We start from the raw sequence: 15,605 nt of genomic DNA, 5'->3' as shown, positions 1-15,605 counted from the left end.
TATTCCATGTTCCAGGGTTGGAAGAATCAATATTGTGAAAATGAGTATATTATCAAATGCAATCTACAGAGTCAATGCAATCCCTGTCAAATTACCACGGCATTTTTCACAGAACTAGAGCAAGCATTTTCACAATTTGTATGGAAACACAAAAGACCCCAAAGAGCAAAGCAATCTTGAGAAAGAAGAATGGAGCTGGAGGAATCAACCCTCATGAATTTAGACTATATTACAAAGCTATAAAGCTAGTGGAGGTGATGGAATTCCAGTTGAGCTCTTTCAAATCCTGAAAGATGATGCTGTGAAAGTGCTGCACTCAATATGCCAGCACATTTGGAAAACTCAGCAGTGGCCACAGGACTGGAAAAGGTCAGTTTTCATTCCAATCCCAAAGAAAGGCAATGCCAAAGAATGCTCAAACTACCGCACAATTGCACTCACCTCACATGCTAGTAAAGTAATGCTCAAAATTCTCCAAGCCAGGTTCAGCAATACATGAACTGTGAACTTCCAGATGTTCAAGCTGGTTTTAGAAAAGGCAGAGGAACCAGAGATCAAATTGCCAACATCCACTGGATCATGGAAAAAGCAAGAGAGTTCCAGAAAAACATCTATTTCTGCTGTATTGACTATGCCAAAGTCTTTGACTGTGTGGATCACAATAAACTGTGGAAATTCTGAAAGAGATGGGAATACCAGAGCACCTGACCTGCCTCTTGAGAAACCTATATTCAGGTTAGGAAGCAACAGTTAGAACTGGACATGGAACAACAGACTGGTTCCAAATAGGAAAAGGAGTACATCAAAGCTGTATATTGTCACCCTGCTTATTTAACTTATTTGCAGAGTACATCATGAGAAACGCTGGGCTGGAAGAAGCACAAGCTGGAATCAAGATTGCTGGGAGAAATATCAATAACCTCAGATATGCAGATGACACCACCCTTATGGCAGAAAGTGAAGAGGAACTCAAAAGCCTCTTGAGGAAAGTGAAAGTGGAGAGTGAAAAAGTTGGCTTAAAGCTCAACATTCAGAAAACAAAGATCATGGCATCTGGTCCCATCACTTCATGACAAATAGATGGGGAAACAGTGGAAACAGTGTCAGACTTTAGTTTTCTGGGGTCCAAAATCACTGCAGATGGTGATTGCAGCCATGAAATTAAAAGACGCTTACTCCTTGGAAGGACAGTTATGACCAACCTAGATAGCATATTCAAAAGCAGAGACATTACTTTGCCAACAAAGGTCTGTCTAGTCAAGGCTATGGTTTTCCAGTGGTCATGTATGGATGTAAGAGTTGGACGGTGAAGAAAGCTGAGCGCTGAAGAATTGATGCTTTTGAACTGTGGTGTTGGAGAAGACTCTTGAGAGTCCCTTGGACTGCAAGGAGATCCAACCAGTCCATTCTAAAGGAGGTCAGCCCTGGGTGTTCTTTGGACTGATGCTAAAGCTGAAACTCCAGTACTTTGGCCACCTCATGTGAAGAGTTGACTCATTGGAAAAGACTCTGATGCTGGGAGGGATTGGGGGCAGGAGGAAAAGGGGACAGTGGATGAGATGGCTGGATGGCATCACCAACTCAATGGACGTGAGTTTGAGTGAGCTCCAGGAGTTGGTGATGGACAGGGAGGCCTGGTGTGCTGCTATTCATGGGGTTGCAAAGAGTCGGACGTGACTGAGCGACTGAACTGAACTGAACTGACAAAGCTATAATCATCAACACAGTATGGTACTGGCACAAAAAAAGAAATATAGACCAATGGAACAAGCTCAAAAGCCTAGAGATTAACCCATTCACCTGTAAGCACCTTGCCTTTGACAAAGGAGGCAAGAATATACAATGGGGTAAAGATAGCCTCTTCAATAAGTGGTGATGGGAAAACTGGATAGCTGCATGTAAAAAAATGAAATTAGAACATTCCTAATACCATACTCAAAGAGAAACTCAGAATGGATTAAAGACCTAAGTGTAAGACCAGAAACTATAAAACTCTGAGAGGAAAATATAGGCAGAACACTCTATGACATAAATCACAGCAAGATCCTCTATGACCCACCTTCTAAAATAATGAAAATAAAAACAAAAATAAACAAGTGGGACCTAATTAAACTTAAAAGCTTTTGCACAGCAAAGAAATCTATAAACAAGGTGAAAAGACAATCCTTAGAATGAGAGAAAATAATAGCAAATGAAACAGCTAACAAAGGATTACTTTCCAAAGTATACAAACAGCTTATGTAACTCAATATCAGAAAAACAACCCAATCAAAAAGTGGGCAGAAGACCTAAACAGACATCTCTCTGATAAAGACATACTGATGGCCACAAACACATGAAAAGATGCTCAATATCACTCATTATTAGAGAAATGCAAAACAAAACTAAAATGAGATATCACCTCTTACCAGGCAAAATGGCCATCATCAAAAAAATCTAAAAACAATAGATGCTGGAGAGGGGATGGAGAAAAGGGAACCCTTTTGCACTGTTGGTGGGAATATAAATTGAGATAGCCACTATGGAAGACAGTATGGAGATTCCTTAAAAAAAAACTAGAAATAAAACTACCTTATGCCCCAACAATCCCACTACTGGGCATATACCTTGAGAAAACCAAAATTGAAAAAGACACATGTATCCCAGTGTTCATTGCAGCACAGTTTACAATAGCTAGGACATGGAAGCAACCTAGATGTCTATTGACAGATGAATGGATAAAGAAGCTATGGTACATATATACAATTAAATATTACTCAGATATAAAAAGGAACACATTTGAGTCAGTGCTAATGATGTGGATGAAAATAGAGCCTATTATGCAGAATGAAGTATGTCAGAAAGAGAAAAATAAATATCATATATTAATGCATACATATGGAATCTAGAAAGATGGTACTGATGAATCTATTAGCAGGGCAGCACTGGAGATGCAGCCATAGAGGACAGATTTATGGACATGGTGGGTAGGAAGGAGAGTGCGGGACTAACAGAGAGAGTAGCATGGAAACATGTACACTAACATATGTAAAATAGATGGCCATGGGGAATTTGCTGTATGACTCAGGGAACTAAAACCAGGGCTCTGTGACAACCCAGAGGAGTGGGATGGGGTGGTAGGTGGGAGGGAAGCTCAAGAGGTAGGGGACATATGTATACCTATGACTGATCCATGTTGATGTATGGCAGAAACCATCATAATATTGTAATTATCCTTCAATTAGAAATAAACAAATTAAGAAAAAAATCATATCTTAAAAAAGTGGAAAAGAAATGCTGACTCCGTTCCCCTCAGGTATGGTGACCAGTGTTGATTTGACATCCCCGGAGCCTGAGTAGGCTTGGGTCTCAATCCTGCAGTGTCCTGGATCTGAGGGAGCTTGAGAGGATGTGCCAGACAATGAGCCTCCCTTGGTTGGACCTGGACTTCTGTTGCCCTTTGCATAAGTCCATGATCACCGGATCCGGGGTGGGGAGTGTCCTGCAGTGAAACCAAGCATATTGTACCCAAAGGATACTGAACCTCTGAGATGAAACAGCTTTGAAAAGTCCCCTGGGTGCCAAGTCCCTGGTGGTGAAATTCCCACCTCCAGCCTCATTCTTTATGGGTTGCCCCACCTACGAATCACATCACCTTCCACAGAAAAGCGTTGAAGGACCTGGGATACGTCCAGGGGATAAAAGGTAAGAGGGAGATGTCATGAAACACAAGACCAGGGGATAAAATGTAAGGGGGAAGGTGTTTCTTCTGGAACGGTCTCATCTGCGTGACAATCCAGGAAAAGGGCTTTCTTACAGGCTCTGATTGCCTAAGCAACCAGAGTTGGGCAGGAAAAAATGCTGCTGCTGTCCATTTCCCATAACAACAACTTCAAAGCCAGTGCTGATGGCCTCTGAATATCCACAATGCCTGTGGGGCTGGAAAAACACCTGACCACAGGTGATCTCATAGCTGCTGCTAAGTCACTTCAGTCGTGTCCGACTCTGTGCGACCCCATAGATGGCAGCCCACCAGGCTCCGCCGTCCCTGGGATTTTCCAGGCAAGAACACTGGAGTGGGTTGCCATTTCCTTCTCCAATGCATGAAAGTGAAAAGTGAAAGTGAAGTCACTCAGTCGTGTCCGACTCCTAGTGACCCCATGGGACTGCAGCCCACTAGGCTCCTCTGTCCATGGGAGTTTCCAGGCAAGAGTACTGGAGTGGGGTGCCAGGGCCTTCTCCAAGGGAGCCATCAAAAATAGAATTCAAAACAGGACCGATGTTCAAGAAGCAAATTTCAACAGGTAAACTGTACTCGCACTGTATAAGATCAAAAAGTACATGGAAACACACTCAACATGACTAATTATCAAATCAATGCAAATCAAAACAACACTGAGGAATCACTACACCACGGTCAGAATGGCCATCATCAGAAAGATCCACAAAGATTAAATGCTGCAGAGCTTGGAGACAAAAGGGAATCTTCCTACACTCTTGGTGGGGGTGTAAATGTGTGTAGCCACTATCGAAAATAGCATGGAGGTTCCTTACAAATTCAACACACAGGTACCACATGATCCCACAATCCCACTCCTGAGCTCAAAATCAAAGAAAATAAAAATTTGAAATGACTTGTGCACCCTATTTTCTACTAAACACTATTTAGTAGAGCCAAGACAGACAATCAACCAGCATGTACAGAGACTGACAAAGGAAAACTAAGTGGGATCCAAGACACTGGAATACTCCTCAGCCAAAAACCAAAATGAAATAATGCCATCGGCAGAAGAGTAGATGGACCAAGACATTGTCATACACAGGGAAGTAAATCAGAGAGAGAGAAAAAGATATCATAAGGTATCACTCACAGGTGGAATCTATCAATCTATACAAAACAGACTCACAAGATTCAAAAACCAATTTATGCTTATCAAAAAGAAGTTAGGAAGAGTGATAAATTAAGACTCTTGCATTAACCAATACACACTAATATATATCCAATAGATAATCAAAACGGAGAAGGCAATGGCACCCCACTCCAGTACTCTTGCCTGGAAAATCCCATGGATGGAGGAGCCTGGTGGGCTGCAGTCCATGGGGTCGCTAAGAGTCGGACACGACTGGGCGACTTCACTTTCACTTTTCACTTTCACGCATTGGAGAAGGAAATGGCAACCCACTCCAGTGTTCTTGCCTAGAGAATCCCAGGGACGGGGGAGCCTGGTGAGCTGCTGTCTACAGGGTCGCACAGAGTCGGACATGACTGAAGTGACTCAGCAGCAGCAGCAGCAGCAGATAATCAGAAAAGACATACTGAGTTGCACAGGGAATCCTACTCAAAGCACCACAATAACCTATATAGGAAAACAACCCAGATGAAGAATAGATACATGTCTATGTATTTTTGAATCAAGTTCCTAGATACCTAAAACAGAGACAACATCAGAAATCTATGCTACCTCAATACACAATAAAAATGAAAAATACAACCACAAAAAAAGTAGGGCAAGAAGAAACGCTGTTGCCTTGTGGCCATTTTCTGTAACAACAACCGAAAACTGGGCTGATAGGCATTTAATATTCACAAGGCCCGTGGGGCTATCAGTAAAAAACACCTGCCTTCAGGGAATGCCCTAGGCATGGTCATCAGAAAAGGACTCAAATCAGGGAGATGTTCAAGAATCATGCTTCACTTACACCCATTCGAAAAATGACGTGGAGAAAATGTCCCTATCGATAAATATAGAGAACTGCAAATCTAAATGACACCGAGGTATCACCGCACACGGTTCAGAATGGCCGTTGGTAAAAACCCTAGAAATGATAAGTGCTGGAGAGTGTGTGGAGAAAGGGGAACCCTCCTACACGGATGCTGGCAATATAAATTGAGAACAGCCACTCCGGAGGACACTGTGGATCTTCCTTACACAATGAAAAGGACAATGAAATTAGAATACTTCCTAACACCATACACAAAAATAAACTCCAAACAGTTTAAAAATCTGAACAAAAGGACAGGTACTATATAACTCTTGAGAAAAATATAGGCAGAATACACTGTGTCATAAACCTCAGCAAGTTGTTCTTCATCCATCACTTACACTGCTACTGCTAAGTCGCTTCAGTCGTGTCCGACTCTGTGTGACCCCATAGAAGGCAGCCACCAGGCTCCCCCATCCCTGGGATTCTCCAGGCAAGAACACTGGAGTGGGTTGCCATTTCCTTCTCCAATGCATGAAAGTGAAAAGTGAAAGTGAAGTCGCTCAGTCGTGTCTGACTCTTCTCGACCCCATGGACTGCAGCCCACCAGGCTCCTCCATCCATGGGATTTTCCAGGCAAGAGTACTGGAGTGGGGTGCCATTGCCTTCTCCACCACTTACACTAATGAAAAATAAAACAAAAATAAATGGGACCTAATTAACCTTAACAGGATTTGCATTGCAAAGGAAAGCCTAACCGAAAGAAAAAGACAGCCTTCAGAGTGGGAAAAAATGGTTTGCAAACGAAATAGATTTCACTCCAAAATGTAGAAATAGCTCATGCAGCTCAATATAAAAAACAGACATAAATAAAAAAATTGAACCAAATAAAAAAATTAAAAAAATTGAACCAAAGATCTCAATGGACATTTCTTTGAATAAGGTAGACACAAGACCATAAAACATATGAAAAGATACATCACAAACTATAAGAGAAAGGCAGATCAAGCCCAATGTGACATCACCTCAAACCAGTCAGAATGAGTTAGGAGACAGGTAGGCTCTAGGTTTGACATTTACAACTGGCCTCTTGTTTACATTACACTGGGCACGAAGAAGCAGGCTGCAGGCTGAATACTTAGAATTGTTAACATTTCCCGAGACAAGAGACAGGTGGGCTCCAGGTAAGGTATTTACAATCAGCCTCCTGTTTGCCCTCCAAAATGGAAGTAACAACAAACAGGGTAAATACCAGTGTTTGCTTTTGTAAAGACGTTAAGGTAATAGTCATGGCAGTAGTCAAGGCAAGGACAAAGAGGGGACAAAACCCCCTGTGAGTAAAGGATTAGTGGATCTCCCTCCCTCCTCTTTTTGGAAAAGGGAGACCCTACACATGCACAGAAAAGCTCCTTGTGGGTCAAAAGTCAAGGAATAATGCCAGGCCATAATGAATCTTCGGAGAAGGCAATGGCACCCCACTCCAGTACTCTTGCCTAGAAAATCCCACGGACAGAGGAGCTTGGTAAGCTGCAGTCCACGGGGTCGCTAAGAGTTGGACACGACTGAGCGACTTCACTTTCACTTTTCACTTTCATGCATTGGAGAAGGAAATGGCAACCCACTCCAGTGTTCTTGCCTGGAGAATCCCAGGGATGGGGGAGCCTGGTGGCTGCCTTCTATGGGGTCACACAGAGTCGGACATGACTGAAGCGATTTAGCAGCAGCAGTAGCAGCAGCATAATGAATCTTGCTCCTCCCAGAAGCCTTCATTTCGAGATCGGTCTTGACTGAGCGGTGCGTGCACACCCAGGGGAGGGTCCCAGGATAGGTCAGGTGTGGAAAAAGAAACAAGATAATTGGCCTGAAGGAAGACAGAGACCTGGAAGAACTGCCCTATATAAATGACTTGACTTCCTCTTTACTGCACTCCTCACTGGGTTGGGGGGGACACCCACACCCTTTCTCCCTTTCTCTCTGGTGTGCATCTCTGCCTTGCTTCTGTCTTAATTAAACAAACAGTTTTTCTATGTGCTCTCCCACTTGTTGCTGTGCTATGTCTCTAATAATAAACTTTGTACCCGCATTTATAGTTTCTGCCTCTGTGACAAATGCACTTTTCACTGAGGGCAAAGATCCAGGGAAAAATAGTTTGTAGCATCTAACCCTTGCTGGTCTGGTGGCTAGGATTCCTGGTTCCCAGGCTTCCCAGGTTCAAATCCTGGGCAGCGAATTAAGATCTCCTTGCTGCATCACCAAGATCAAGAATGGCTATCTCAAAAAATCTCCAACAATAAATCCTAAAGTGGGTATGGAGAGAGGGGAACTCTTCCTCACTGTTGTTGAAAATGTAAATCAGAACATCCACTAGGGAGAATAGTATGAAGTTTCCTTAAAGAACTAAACATATAAGTTCATGGGATAGCAACCCTATGTCTGGTTCTGGATCCTGAGGACACCAAAGTTTTAAAGGACACCTGCAATGGCACCCCACTCCAGTACTCTTGCCTGGAAAATCCCATGGATGGAGGAGCCTGGTGGGCTGCAGTCCATGGGGTGCCTAGGAGTCGGACACGACTGAGCGACTTCACTTTCACTTTTCTCTTTTCTCTTTTATGCACTGGAGAAGGAAATGGCAACCCACTCCAGCATTCTTGCCTGGAGAATCCCAGGGCCGGGGGAGCCTGGTGGGAGGCCGTCTATGGGGTCGCACAGAGTCGGACACGACTGAAGCGACTTAGCAGCAGCAGCACCTCTGCAATCACGGCCACACTGGGTACAGTAGCCAAGGCACAGAAGCAACCCAAGTGTGAAAGGACAGATGAATGGATAAAGAAATAAGTACAGAGACACAAGGCAATATCATTCAACCATCAAGAAGGATGAAATAAGGCCATTTGTAGTCACAAAGATGAAAATAAAGGTGATCATGCTAAGTGAAGTAGAAAGACAGGAAAAGACCAGGATTATATGATATCACCTCTGCTACTGCTAAGTCGCTTCAGTTGTGTCTGACTCTGTGCGATCCCATAGACGGCAGTCCACCAGGCTCCCCCTCTCCAGGCAAGAACACTGGAGTGGGTTGCCATCTCTAGGTGGAATCAAAAATGGATACAAATGAACATCTTTTCTAAAGAGAAACAGCCTCACAGACATAGAAAAGAAACTTACGGTTACCAAGAAGGAAAGGGGGTGGGGAGAAATTAGCTGGTTCATGAACACACTCCTAATAATAAAATAATCCAGAAGGACCCACTGTATAGCATGTGGACCCCTATTCAACACTCTGCAATAACCTATATGGGAAAAGCACCCCAAAAGAACATACAGATGTCTATACATAAGTGAATAAGTGAAAATTGCTCAGTCATGTCCTACTCTAGGCGACCTCATGGGCTGCAACTTGTCAGGCTCCCCTGTCTGTGGAATTCTCCAAGCAAGAACACTGGTGTGGGTTGCCATTTCCTTCTCCAATAAGTGAATAAAGTTGCTGTCTGTTGGGGAAAAAATATCTACAACATCATAAATCACTTATATCCCCCAGTTCAAATGATACAATTAAAAAAAAAAAAAAAGAAATGGAAATGCTGACTCTAGTCCCCTCAGACATGGTGGCCTAGGCTGGCGGTGTTGCAGAAGTTGGACCGTTGAGAAACCAAGCATCACACTCAGAGGGTTGGAGAACTCAGGTTTATTGAGCCTGTGGTCCCAGATGAGCTAATGCTCTGAAGTTCTGGGGCCCCGCGTTCAGGGTAAGCCTTACTCTTATAGGGTCAGTACACACAAGAACAGTTGACGCTGGTTGATTGGTTACCTGGATGCTACGGGCTATGGGCAGTTACAGAGTGTGGGAGTTGCTACAGGTTACATGCAGGGAATTTGCAAACAGAAACTCATAGAAGCAGGAACAGAACATTCCATTCTTATCAAAACATCTTATGGTTACAGTTGATTGCTAGGTCATCTTGTTCCTATCTTGGTGCAGTAAGCATATCTTACAGAAGCATAATGAGCATGAAGTTATTTCTAGCTGAGGGTAAGTTTTCAGTTTTCCTCTTCTGGCCCCCCTCTTGATGCCCCTTAAATCTTATAAGGCATCAGCTGCTTGATCTTCTTGGCCCAGGAGCTGATAACCTCTCAGGGCTAGGAGGTGTGTGGTAGCCCTCCTGTCTGTGGCGGCTTCAGCTAGGCTGGAAACCATCCTCATGAATAATGGCAAGGGGCAGGGGAAGAGGACGCAGGTCCCAAGGTCCTCCTTGGGACTACCCACACTGGAGTTTTGAATCCTCCTAGATAAGAAAACCATCCCGGAAATAGCTCTCTGGGATTCCATCCCTTCCAAGTCTGGACTGGGACAAGAACTATTTTAGCCATTTCCCTGGTTATGTCTTCTATAACCTTGCCTTTATCATCTATCTGTAGACAATAGTTGCTAAGACTGAACTTCCCACAGACACCCCCCTCTGCAGCAAGTAATCTAGGACCAGGTGATTCTGAGAGATAGCTTTATGCATCTTGGTTTGTTGTTCTGCCAATAAATTAAGAGCCTTGGCCGTTTCACTAGTAATGATCTCAACCACTGCCTAGAATCAGATAATTCTGTTAACCATGTAAATTGGGCTTTGGTAGCCCCAGAACCCATCTTATGCCCAAATGGCTGGCCTGCAGTATTGGATTATGCATTCAGGAGGCCATTCATCATCTTTCCAGTTTCCAATCTGTAGAGACCTGCACTTTTTGGGGAGGCCTGTGTCTTTATAAACTGGGACTCCCAGTGGTTCACCTTGGGGTAGGGGAAGTAGGAAAAAGGAGGGATGGACAGTCCCCAATATCCATGCCCCTGACCAGTTGGCTGGCAAAACTGAATATGTGTTAACCACACAAATCCAAAAAAATCCTTCTGGAGCAGACCAACGGCCTTCAGTGGACAAGTCATCCCAGCTGGTCTTTAAATCAGGGAAGCTTGCTAGAGGGTGAAGATTAGGCTCTGTATAGTTTGGGCTTCCCCACCAAGCAGAAGTGTGAGTAATTGCATTATAATATTTTTTGGCCAAGACAAGAGAGGTTTCCTACCAGAACGTTGAATAATGGGCCCCACTGCCCCTGAGTTGTTGAAGGGTCTCTGCGGGTCTAATTCTTTAGCTTCCTAGGCCCATGGTTCTCCTGTATTAATTCCGCACGCCGCCCCCCCCCCCCCCCCGCCCCCCACATAGCAAGAATGGTTACATAGCAAGAAGAAACCAGTAATGTCTGGGCTATTTTTAATAACAGATTTTTAAGATTTTAAGATTTTTAAGATTTTAAGAACAGATTTTTAGTTTTGACTGAAATTGTAGGGGGGACCACTTTCTATCTCTTCATGAAAAGAATGGAAGACCTTGTGTAAAGAAGTCTGCTGTGGAACAGAAATACGGCGGAACTCTAACACAGTTCCTGGGTCAGCACCTGTCCCATAGATATAAATACCGATTTTGACACCATTTTTCCATTTTGAGTCTCTGGGGTTGAAGATAGTGAAATTGACAGGATTACATGTCCCTCATTTACAACTGGGGCTCACAGTTCCCTTTTGAAGGCCAGCTATCTTGCTTTTATCTCCCCAGGTTGCCCACATGACACAGCTCCAGTAAGGGCAGTAAAACCAGCGGTCACCATAGCAGTAGGAGCCGGGGGATGCTAATGGACACATATATTTGTCATTGTGTGTGTATGTCTGTTCCCATGATAAGCTCCCGCAATTTGTAACATTCTTGGGGTTTTTGTCAATAGCAGCGCATACATCAAAGTATACCGACACTGGAAGGTCTAAATTTTCAATTCGTGTCTGGTTAATCAGAATCCCTCCTTCTTGGTGCCTAACCTCTAACCGATCTTCAGTGGGGAGGGACAGGTGGTTAAAACAAATTTGTCTGTTTTCTTGTAGACAAATAGAATAGGTTGTTTTATTATGTACACAGGTTCCTTGGACCTCTCCTTCACAGGAGAAGTGAATATAGTAAAACAAGGTCCAAGTGACCCCCTGACCTGATCTAGTCATGCGTATGCATGGAGTACATGAGGGGTCTATTTTACTTTCTAATGCACTACAGCTCAGCAGGATATAAACCGCTATTACACTAAACATTTGAGTGCACTTAATAAACCCATTCCTTTTGGGTAGATTATAGCCAAAGCAACCCCTCGTGTTTGACCCACAGAAAGCATCAAGGCCAGTGGTGCAACCAGTCCCTACTGGGCAGGGTGCCATTGTAACCCTGACTCTCAGATGTCCCTCATTGAATTCCTCAAGCTTCTGCCATGCGTGGACCAGCCAGCCCTGGAGTGACTGGAGCAGGGCTGAAGATCTTGGGCAGGATTCAGGTGCCTATGAAAGAAAACCAGAAGCGTCTGGTTCAGATGAGCCTCAGCAGTCCAGGTTTCTTGCCCTTCTAGAGGTGCTGTTCTCTTCACCCGGCTTTGGTGAATCCACGGGATGACACCTGTGACCTTAACAGCAGTAGGGGTCACCAGGATGACCCTATGAAGGCCTGTCCAGACTGGCTGAAGTGATTCCTTTTCCCAGTCTTTAACCCATACCTCATCTCCTGATGGATAGGGATGAACCCAATTGCCCAAAGGAATGGAAATCCTTCCTAAGGTTTCTCAAGTGATATGGTGGAAGACTTTTCCCAGGGTCTGGAGGTGTCAGGACATCTCAAGGTCAGCTAGTTGTTGGGGTCTCCCTTGAGCTTCCCTATCACTGGGGGTGGTCTCCCATATAAGATCTCAAAGGGAGAAGAGCCTGAGGCCCTCAAGGTGCACCAGGCTCAAGCCAGGGGTAGGGGTAGCATGTCAACCCAAGGTAACTGGGTAGCGGAGCTTAGCTAACATAGTCTTGAGGGTCCAGTTCATGCACTCAGCTCTCCCTGAGCTTTGTGGCCTGTAAGCGGTATGGAGTTTTCAGTGTGGAGCTTTCATTTGACTCTCAGTGTCTTGAACAAAGTGTGGTTTATCTCAGACACAAAGGCTGGCTCGTTGTCAGACCCTATGGAGAGGGGTAGCCCATATCTCAGGATTGTGTCTCTTAGTAGGGCCTGGCAACCTCTTGTGCCCATTCAGTGTGTGTGGGAGGGGTAGACCTCACCCCATCCTGAGTAGGTGAAGACCACCACAAGTAAACATGTATAGCCCCTGCGAGGCTTGACTTCAGTAGAGTCCATTTCTGATGATGCCTGTGACTGTGCCCAGGGAAGATGAATGGCTCCTCTATTCTTCAGGGAGAGAACAAACAAATCCAACCAGCCTGCTAAAAGAGTTCCCTGCTGTCTGGGCAGAAAAGGGGCCCCCAGGTTTGGCCAAAAACCATGCACCCATCATGGTGGATCTGAGGCCAGGGGCCATCCTGTCAGACAGAGGCAGTATCTAGTACCACGGAAAGCACACCTGGGAATTTGGGACCAAGCCTATGCAATGCTGAAATTCTGATTGAGTGTCAGGTTCCTTGGATCACTCTGCTGCTACCAGTCAAGAAGCCTGGAGGGAATGACTATCGCCCCATCCAGGACCTCTGCACCATCAACGCAGTAATCCCTATCCATCCAGTGGTCCTGAACTGAACCCAAGGAGGTAGCTGATTGGCAATTTGCAACCAGGAATCTATGTGTGGAAATCGGTCTGGGTGCCTGGGGGTCCCTGTCACCACTCAGTATACAGCTCTGACTATAGGAAGGTCTAGAGCACCCTTTGCAGGCCATCTCACCCCGAAGGTGGGCCATTCTGACTCACACAGGGTGCGGAGCTTTCTCAAGGTCATCTTAACCCCATCTTAACCCTGAGGTCATCTTAACTCCTTGGGGTTAAGGAAAAACCCTTCTTAAAAATTTTATCATACAGTATAAAACAGTTGGCTTAGAGGAGCTTCCCCCCATATTGACAAATGTAATCCACCTCTTTGGCTAGGAAGGAAAGGGGGACACACAAGAAGGGCCTCATCTAAGGGAGACCTAGGTAGCACTGATGTCACCAGTCCTGGAAGGCCCAGTATTCCCAGATAGCACAATTATATGCCTCTTTGAAGATGGCCCTGATCGCTAAATGCCTCAGGGAGACAGGAGCCAAAGGAGGTGGTCCCTTGTAATGGGATTCACAGAGGAATAATTTCAGGTGGGGCTCCAGAGGGGATCTGGGGTGACTGACCCTCTCGAGGGTGCTAAGCTGGCAGAGAGAGCAGTACGTGTACTCCTCGCCTAAGCGGAGGGCCTGAAATCCTTGGGGAATCAGGGGATTATGAAAGAAAAGGTGACAGAGGAAGGCAGCCTTATAATGAAAATCCAAAAGTATGCAGGAGCATGTCAGAGTTGCCACTCCACATGGGCTGGCTCAGGGGACCAAGAGAGAGGGAGGTACAGATCTGTTTGGCAAAAGGGACAAGTTTTTCAAGAAAAACCCAATTTCTCAATAAGTCAGCTCAAAGAGTCAACTGATGGAAGGGGAGAGTGAGCCTTAAAAATTTTAAGAAAGTAATTTTGGCAGAGGGCCCTAGGGCAAAAGGACCATTTGGACATATGCAACTTCTAAATCAAATCAGTAACCAATTGTTCCCCTCCCTGTGTATCCTGCCCTGCGTTGGTGGCACAAAGACAAACAAGGGTGGGTGCCCCCTCGAAAGAGGAGACCATTCAGGTGCCCACCTGGCCACGTTCCCGTGGGGAACTTAGGTATCTCTTAGCCTTGGTGGGTCAGTATAAGCCCCTGACCAGGATCTGACTTGCAGGAAGGGACTGGGTCCCCCAGAGACAGACACCACTCTGAGCCGTATGATGTTACCACGGAACTGCAGGTTAGGGCCCACTCAGACTCTGTAGCCACGACGGCCATGGAGCCACACAATCGCCCTGGAGCAAGGGTGAACCAGAGTGTTCACTCACACACATGTTCAGTTCAGAGTTTATCACAGTGCCTCCCCACTCTGGAAAGGTCCCTAACTGGTGGTCTTCTTACTGAAGACCGTAGGAGGTGATTAAATTCCTCTTCCATCCAGAGACAGGTCTTGGCTGGGTAGTGTGCCCCAGGGCCTTACCTTATCCTGGGGCCTTACCTGGCTAGTTGGTCTGCCCCTCCAATGAGTCTGGTCAGGGTTCAGCTGTTTGGAAAGTCAGAACACCAGTCTCAAAGAGAACCCAGAAAACCGTCAGGTGGCATGCCGCCTTGGTCGTCTCAGAGTTCCTCTGCTCTGGCCTGGCTGAGCCACCGGTCTGGCAGCTCAAGGGGCTGGTGTGGTTGGAATCTCACTGACGCCTCCAGAAATACTGCAGGAGTTGGACCGTCGAGAACCCAAGCACCACTCTTGGAGGGTTGGAGAACTCAGGTTTATTGAGCTGGTGGTCCCAGATGAGCTAATGCTCTGAAGTTCTGGGGCCCTGAGCTCAGGGTGAGCTTTACTCTTATAGGGTCAGTATACACAAGTACAGCTGGTTGATTGGTTACCTGGTTGCTATTGGCTATGAGCAGTTACAGAGCACAGGAATTGGTATGGCTTACATGCAGGGAATTTCCAGACAGAAACTCACAGAAGCAGGAACAGAACATTCCATGCTTATCAGGGTATCTTATGGTTACATATGGGCTTCCCTCGGAGAAGGCAATGGCACCCCACTCCAGTACTCTTGCCTGGAAAATCCCATGAACAGAGAAGCCTGGTAGACTACGGTCCATGGGATCACAAAGAGTCGGATATGACTGAGAGACTTCACTTTCTTTCTTTCTATGGTTACATATAGTTGATTGCTAGATCATCTTGTTCCTTGCTCAGTGCAGCAAGCATCTTACAGAAACAGAACGAGCATGAAATTATTTCTAGTTGAGTGTAAGTTTGAAATTTTCCTCTTCAGTGTCACATCCCTGGAACCTGTGCAGACTTGTGTCCCAGGGCTGGAGTATCTTGGATC

General features: G+C 45.4%; 1 long non-coding RNA gene across 1 annotated transcript; it reads right to left on the bottom strand.

Moving 5' to 3' along the window:
* Positions 1 to 11,353: 11,353 nt before the first annotated feature.
* Positions 11,354 to 15,132, bottom strand: LOC139179620 (uncharacterized). Its single transcript, XR_011563943.1, has 2 exons — positions 14,756 to 15,132; positions 11,354 to 12,043 (listed from the first exon to the last, which is right to left on the bottom strand). It is a non-coding gene; the product is annotated as an uncharacterized lncRNA (long non-coding RNA).
* Between the last annotated feature and the right edge of the window lie 473 nt (positions 15,133 to 15,605).

The sequence above is a fragment of the Bos indicus genome, chromosome 25 (genome assembly GCF_029378745.1).
Source record: "Bos indicus isolate NIAB-ARS_2022 breed Sahiwal x Tharparkar chromosome 25, NIAB-ARS_B.indTharparkar_mat_pri_1.0, whole genome shotgun sequence".
NCBI classification, from domain to species: Eukaryota; Metazoa; Chordata; class Mammalia; order Artiodactyla; family Bovidae; genus Bos; species Bos indicus.
The sequence above is the reverse complement of the archived record's forward strand: the minus strand, read 5'-3'. Positions and strand labels throughout refer to the sequence as shown.